Source organism: Pelecanus crispus, chromosome 1, assembly GCF_030463565.1.
Source record: "Pelecanus crispus isolate bPelCri1 chromosome 1, bPelCri1.pri, whole genome shotgun sequence".
Lineage (NCBI taxonomy): Eukaryota > Metazoa > Chordata > Aves > Pelecaniformes > Pelecanidae > Pelecanus > Pelecanus crispus.
The window spans coordinates 122,035,605-122,042,596 of NC_134643.1; the positions used below are offsets into that span (position 1 = coordinate 122,035,605).

Here is a 6,992-nt window from a genome sequence, read left to right on the forward strand (position 1 = left end):
AATCTTCACTTGAAAATGGTCCAGACTAGTCAGATTTGGTTTCAGTCGGACAGAAAATTAAATCAGAAATGTATCTAAGATGAAAACACAACCTTCCTGTCTTTAAATAAAATGTCTCCAATATTTTAATTGCAGTCCATAGGGAATTTACTGAACAAAAGGAGGAAAAATGTCACTTCCTATTGGTAATACTTCATGAGTTCATTGTGCTTTCCCGCTCAGACGCTGTGCGTCTAGGTAGAGTGAAGTAGTATGAAACACTTGGAAAGCAAAAAAAGTGGTATGACTTGTCATTTCCTACTGATACAAAGTCGGATTAAGCATGGGAAAACTTTAAAGGGAGGAAGGGGGCTTGCTCAGATGACTAAGGCGCAATCCCGTGCTCAACTGGAAAAACCTGAGTGGTGATTAGCATCCTATCAGCGGAAGGAAGAGAGGCTGAAGACGGACGGAGAGCTTAGGTCACCCGTGGCGCTGGGAAACTGCGTGCAACGCTGGGCGCAGCCCAGGAGCCTGGCCGCGCGCCCGCTGGGGCTCGGCTCTCCCCCTTTCCGATAGGAAGTCATCACAGCCTGTGCCACTGCACAGTATTGATGGATAGGTTTTGGTCTGGAAAAAACCCATGCCTTCGTCCTGAGGGTGGAAGAAGGCAGGTTTTTCCTTTTGCTGGCCCCGGGGGCAGGTGTGGGACAGCTCTGGTCCGGAGCTAGCTCCTTCCTCCTGACTCATGGGGGCAGGTGCCACCCATTTCCCAGTCAGAAAGAAAGGGGACTGATCTACATCCCAACAATTCCCCCTGTTGGCAGACCATACGAGTGAAAAAATGAATCCTCCTATCAACCCTCCGAAGAGGCTGTCATTTGATTGCAGAGAGCAGGCTGGGCTCCAATGCACAGCAAGCAGGGCTGAGGGCAGGGGCTCATGGGTGCAGGGCCCTGCTCCAGCTGTCTCCCCAAAACGCTGAGCCCCAGTGAAACTCCCTCCTGAAGAGCCTGGGGCCCACAGGCCAGCTGATCTCCAGCTGATCTATTTTTGGAAGTTATCTGTCTGGCAGTTAATACTTGTACTCACTAAAATTTATGTATTTTCTTTCTTCATTCTTCATCTGTAAGCCTCCATGGGGTTTTAATCCTGAAGCTGACACCGTAACAAAACCCAGGAGTTGGCCTTTTCCACCGGACTTTCACTTTGCTCAAGCCTAGGTAAAATGAGCATGTCTTAGGGGTGGCCACAGACTGGCAGACTGGCTGGGGTTGGAAGGCACCTCTGGAGGGCATCTGGTCCAACCCCCTGCTCAAGCAGGGCCACCCAGAGCTGGTTGCCCAGGACCGTGTCCAGGCGGCTTTTGAATATCTCCGGGGATGGAGACTCCACAGCCTCCTTGGGCAACCTGTGCCAGTGCTCGGCCACCCTCACAGCGAAAAAGCATTTCCCGATGTTCAGAGGGAGCCTCCTGTGTTCCAGTTTGTGCCCATCGCCTCTGGTCCTGCCGCTGGGCACCACAGGGCCTTTCCCTGTTTTTTTGTTCACTTCATCCATGCATGTCTTCCATTCGATGGACCTGCTTTGGGGTTCCCAGCTGAAAACAGGGGTGTTCATTCCTGGTGATGAAGCAACCAAAGTGGCAGCAGATCAGCAGAAACCAGTCTGTAACTTCAAGGTTAGTCCCTTCCTTGGAGGAAAACTGCAAAATAGTTCAATTTTCCCAACTCCCAGTTCTCTCATCTACTTTTACAACCCTGGAGGAAAAAAATCCTTTGTATTAAAGTGAAGATTAGCAATTTATTTTTCTGTTACTTTTGCATATTAGCCTGTAAATGACTTAACAGACCTGATTCCCTCCTGATTTTCCTCCCTGCCTGCTGCCACAGGCTGCAGGTAGGCAGTAAAAGATTTCCACGGGTGCCAGAGAAGAGCTTGCTTCCCAATATGGAACATTTCACAGCCTCTGGGAATGTGTTTTGAGAAAAAAAAGAAATGTGTTTAATAACGCATGCCTATTTAAATGTATCTACAAAGATGGTGGCAAAGCTGTATCATGAGCCCCAGCACCAGGAGTAACTCAGCAGGGCAGGGAAAGCAGCTTTTGCTCCAGACCGGGAGGTGAAGCTTCACTCAGGAGCTGTTCCCTTGACTGAATTGTTTATAGTCTGAGTTTGGATTGCTATTTTATTCTTTTTGCATAAACTTTCCAAGTCTAACTGGGGAAAGCTACCAATTAGTGGTTCACCTCGTTCCCAGATGTTCGCTGTTCATAGAGTGAAAAGGAAAAACCTGAGAAACAGACACTGAATTATTTTGATCTTTCTGAAACGACACCCTCTGCAGAAAAAGCATCCAGCTTAGAAAACAGAAAATTAATGGGGAACGTACTTGCCTGACCCAGGCCCACACAAATCACAATTTTATGGGAAAACACAGTGTATGCCAATTAAACAGTGTAGATTGAGCCAGGCTCATTTCAATGGCAGGTCTGCTTTACTGTAACATAGAATCATAGAATCGTTTAGGTTGGAAAAGACCTTTAAGATCATCCAATCCAACCATTAACCTACACTACCAAGTCTACTCTAAGCCAGTCAAGGGTAGACTAGACTAAACCATGTCCCGAAGTGCCACATCTACCCGTTTTTTGAACACTTCCAGGGAAAAGCGTGAGGGAGAAAAGCATTGCTGAAGCCTGGGGTTGAACCAGGGACCTTTAGATCCTCAGTCTAACGCTCTCCCAGCTGAGCTACTCCAGCCCTGCCCCAGCAGCCCAATGAGCAATGGTAAGAGGCGATTGGATTTGGCTGGTTATTAGCAAGATGTGTAGACTGAAAAAATAAGCAGCAGAAATGCCATAGCTGGTATTGACTTCATTTCCAGGCTACGGGCAGAATGCCATAGCTGGTATTGACTTCATTTCCAGGCTACGGGCAGAATGCCATAGCTGGTATTGACTTCATTTCCAGGCTACAGGCAGAAATACATTGAAGAAGGTGCCATAGGGCAGCAGCAACACTATGAGGAGGGCATTCGGTGCTAGCAAGAGGATGAAGTTTCAGCAGCAAAATCCCTGCAACTGCCCAGAAAAGCAGCCTAAGAAAATATTACAAAGGAGAGTTTGCAAGTCCTTTGGACGTAACTATCAGGTTTATGCTACGTGCATAAAATGAAAATGATATGACCCAGCATCAACACCTAAGCTTGCTGGATGGCGACGTGCAGTGCTGGTGTGCCTGTTTGAACTCCCCACCCCTGCCTTTAAAATAACCCAGAGTTTTCCACCAGGAATCCCTGGGTGAGGTTGCAGGAAGCAGTCAATAAATCCTTCTGTAAACTCGCACCTTTTATCAGCGGCCACTCAGGTGTGGCGTGCCTAAGGCTGGTGTGGCACTGCAGCCAAAAACCCCCCGGCGTCACCCCAGCGATTTGGCGGGCGGCGCCTGTGGTCGGCAGATGGGGTGCTGGTGCCCAGGGTGGCCGGAGGGAGGGGGTGGCAGGGAAGGAAGGTGCGGGCAGGGCTGGGGGTGAGCTGGGGTGAGGGCAGAACCTGGAGCAATCTGGGAAAGCAAAGCCGGGGAAAAGCAAAACCTGGGAAAGCAAAACCGTACGCGTGCAAGCAAGGAGCGAAGGACCAAAACCAGGCATGGAAACCTTCCAGTTGGCTTCATCTGCACGTTGGGAAGCATGAGGGGTAAATGACCACAAACATCCTTTTTTGCAAGATGCGTGGCTAAGCGATGGAGAATTCAAGCATGAGCCAAGGCAGGGGTTTTCACGTCGCCTGTGACATTGTCTGCAGTGGGTTTTCTTGGGCTCCCAAAGCCCACCCAGCCCCTGTGAAGCAAACAGGGGTCACTCTCCACTGAACTTTGGAGTGAGCCCTGCAAAGCATCACCGAGGCAGCGGCGCTGTTGCTCTCAGAGGAGATGCGGGTTTGGGTGCCAGGAAGCTCGGTTCCAGCCTGGGAGCACAAAAGGGACACGGAGACCCTGCCAAGGGGCGCGGCTCGGCCCCACTGCGTTTGCAGCACACAGAGCCCTCTGCCAGCACGCCGTACTGCCCAGGCCTGTGCCCAAAATACCCCCACTGCTGGTGTGCCTCACCCCACGGTTTCAGCGGTGCTGAGGGTGCTCCCCGCTCTGCTGCCAGGTGTCACTTTTAGAGATGAAGAGGAAGTGGGGCTCCCGCCAGCCCCCGAGCACTGCTGCCCCAGCAGACCCCCGGGCGGCTGACCCACAGTGGCCACCCTTGGTCCCTGCGTTCTGAGATGCCCCTGGCAAACAAAGTCCTCCAGGGATCTTCTTCAGCATCAGGGGACTGATTTCTTTTCTCATGTTCTCATTTCTGGAAGGGAAAAAAAAAAAAAAAAAAAACCCAGCCACAACATGTAGCTGTCCCAGTACTGTAGTAAAAAACTCCTTTTCCAGCGGTGTAGAAAATGGCCCTCACCCCAGCTCGCCCCCAGCCCTGCCCGCACCCTCCCTGCCACCCCCTCCCTCCGGCCGCCCCGGGCACCAGCACCCCACCTGCCGACCACAGGTGCCGCCCGCCAAATCGCTGGGGTGACACCAGGGGGTTTTTGGCTGCAGTGCCACACCAGCCTTAGGCACACCACACCTGAGTGGCTGCTGATAACAGGTGCGAGTTTACAGAAGGATTTATTGTGGCTTCTCATGGAGAAAGAGACAAATCCCAGCTTGATGTTACAAACAGCTCTGGGTGACATCCTGGTTACAGCCCGGGCAGGTATCAGATGCCAGGAACGTGCCTTCAAATGCAGAGGGCACCCAAGAAATAAGCATCCAGGGGGGTGTGCATTAGTGACTACCCATTAACAATCCCCGTTGCAGAGTAATTATGGCTATAGAGGATTGCCGGCGTGCCGGCTGCAGGGTGAGTGCTGACCCAGCCCTATACAACTTCTCAGACTCTTTTTTAAGACCCTTGCATTTTTAAGACCATGTATTTTTAAGACCCAAAGACATGATGTTAATGCACAGTTGCTTTTCTCTTGGTGTAGCGAGAGCTTGAAAGCATCAGCCAGAGCTTGCACCTTCTTCATGCAGTAGAGTCAACCAGCCAGGAGATACAAATCCGTAGAAAAACTTGGTAGGTCCAGTCACAACGGAGCTGCCTGTTGTTTGCTTTTCTTTTGAAAAATCAGGCCCCTGAGCAACATGATCTAGTTTTGAAGCTGGATGTACTTCAGAACCAGGCCCCGCTCCAAGTGCGTAGTAGGACCGGCAGCCCTCAGTAGGTCCTCCCAACCTAAATTGTTCTACAAGCCTGTGACCAGCTCTAACCACAGCTAGAAGCCAGCCTGCAGAGCTGCAACAACCCCTGCTCTCCAGCCTTTTGGTCGCGGTGCAACTCTACCACCCTGCCGATCTATCCGCAGCAAAAATTTAAATCGAGGTTTCCATAAAAATCCGTCATTGGGAAAGAGGTGAAGTGTTCTTTTCTGAATGAGGCCACAGGGCGCTGCTGAGGGAGGGAGAGGCAGGAAGAAACAGCTGCAAATTCAGGACTGACCGCTGCGCTGGGGGCGATTATGGGTTGCATCCTTAAGCTGCGGGAGCTGTCGCTTGGGTGAGAGGCAAAGCAGAGGTGGTGTGAAATATCACACCACTTCCACAGCGGTGCCCCCAGACCCTGACACGGTACCATGAGTGGCAACTCTATGCTGATTATCAGGGCAAAAAAATCCCCACACAACAATTTTTAACTGCAACATTATGAGTACTTGGCTGTATTACTCAGCCTTTGCTGAGAGCTGCTTTCACAAACACAACCCATGGAATAAAACAATAATTACCTTTTCCTTTTCGTTGAGGAAGTGCCAGATTTCCTATTTTTGCTATAAACTTCCTCATTCTTCACACAACTCCTCTGTAGGTGCTGTAGGGCCCGTACTCAGCGCAGCCCGGGATGGGGACACGCACCGCCCTCGATGCAGGCGGGCACGTGGGTTTGGGTGAGGCACAGTCACGCTCCCAGCACGTGTGGGCAGCCGGGGCTGGGGGGTGAGGAGGGGGCAGCCCAAAGGTGCCCCGGGCCACCGCCACCCCATCACCCAGCACCTCGAGATGGTGGGCGAGGACGGGAACAGCCAGCGGAAAGGCGTGAGCTCGTGCTCTTGGCGACTCCTGACTTGCACACCGACGACAGCCGGGCAGGCGGATGCAATTCGTTGCGTTTTCCTCCAAGACCGGTGTGCCAGAGCGCCCGGGCTGGGGATGCCACTGGCAGCCAGGAAATCCTCCCGTCTGCTGGCAGGGAGACCTTGCTGCCCGTGGTGACGGGTGTCCTCTGCTTTCTGGCCCCATCAGGCCAGACCTTTGCAGGCGCCCAGCTCCCACAGTTGTCAGTGCTGAGCAGGAGCAAGAGCTGCACCCCATCGGGACGTCGGCGCTGCCGAAAGCAGCAGCTCCAGCTCCCTGAGCCCACTGGGCCCCCACCTCTGGCACCGAGTTGGGGACTGGGTGCTCACCGCCCCCCCGGCCACCGCTGCAGCAAGGGCAGCCCACCACAGGCACCCCATCCTGCAGCCATGCGGACGGCGCTCCCCTCCTGACACGCGCAAAACCCACGACTGAGCACAAGGCTTTGTGGGGTGGAGCAGAGGGGAACGGAGAGGGAAAATAATCAGGAAATGTCACCGGAGTATTTTTAAAGACTTTGCATATATTAGGCTAACCCTGCTCTAAGGCCTTGCAGTACAACAGCCAAATTCCAGCTCCCCGGTGGCTTTTGCCCGTGACCCTCACGTGGTAAAACTCAACAGGAAAATAAGTTTGCGGAGTCGGGAGAACCCACCGGCGGGCGCGGGGCAGGCCTGGAGCGGGGTCGGCGTGCCAAGGCAGAGCAGCCCCTGCGGAGCAGCAGCCGCCCCGCACCCCGGGGAGCGCAGCCGACCCCCCGGCGGGGGGAAGCGGCGCGGGAGCTGTGTCCACGCAGCACCAGGCGCCCATGCCTTGCTTCCTCTCATGCTCCTGTTCAGGGAA

The 6,992-nt window shown here is 53.0% G+C and overlaps 1 non-coding gene across 1 annotated transcript; it reads right to left on the bottom strand.

Annotated features, from left to right (window-relative positions):
• Window positions 1-2,671: 2,671 nt before the first annotated feature.
• Window positions 2,672-2,744, bottom strand: TRNAL-GAG (transfer RNA leucine (anticodon GAG)). The gene has a single exon. It is a non-coding gene; the product is annotated as a tRNA-Leu (tRNA).
• Between the last annotated feature and the right edge of the window lie 4,248 nt (window positions 2,745-6,992).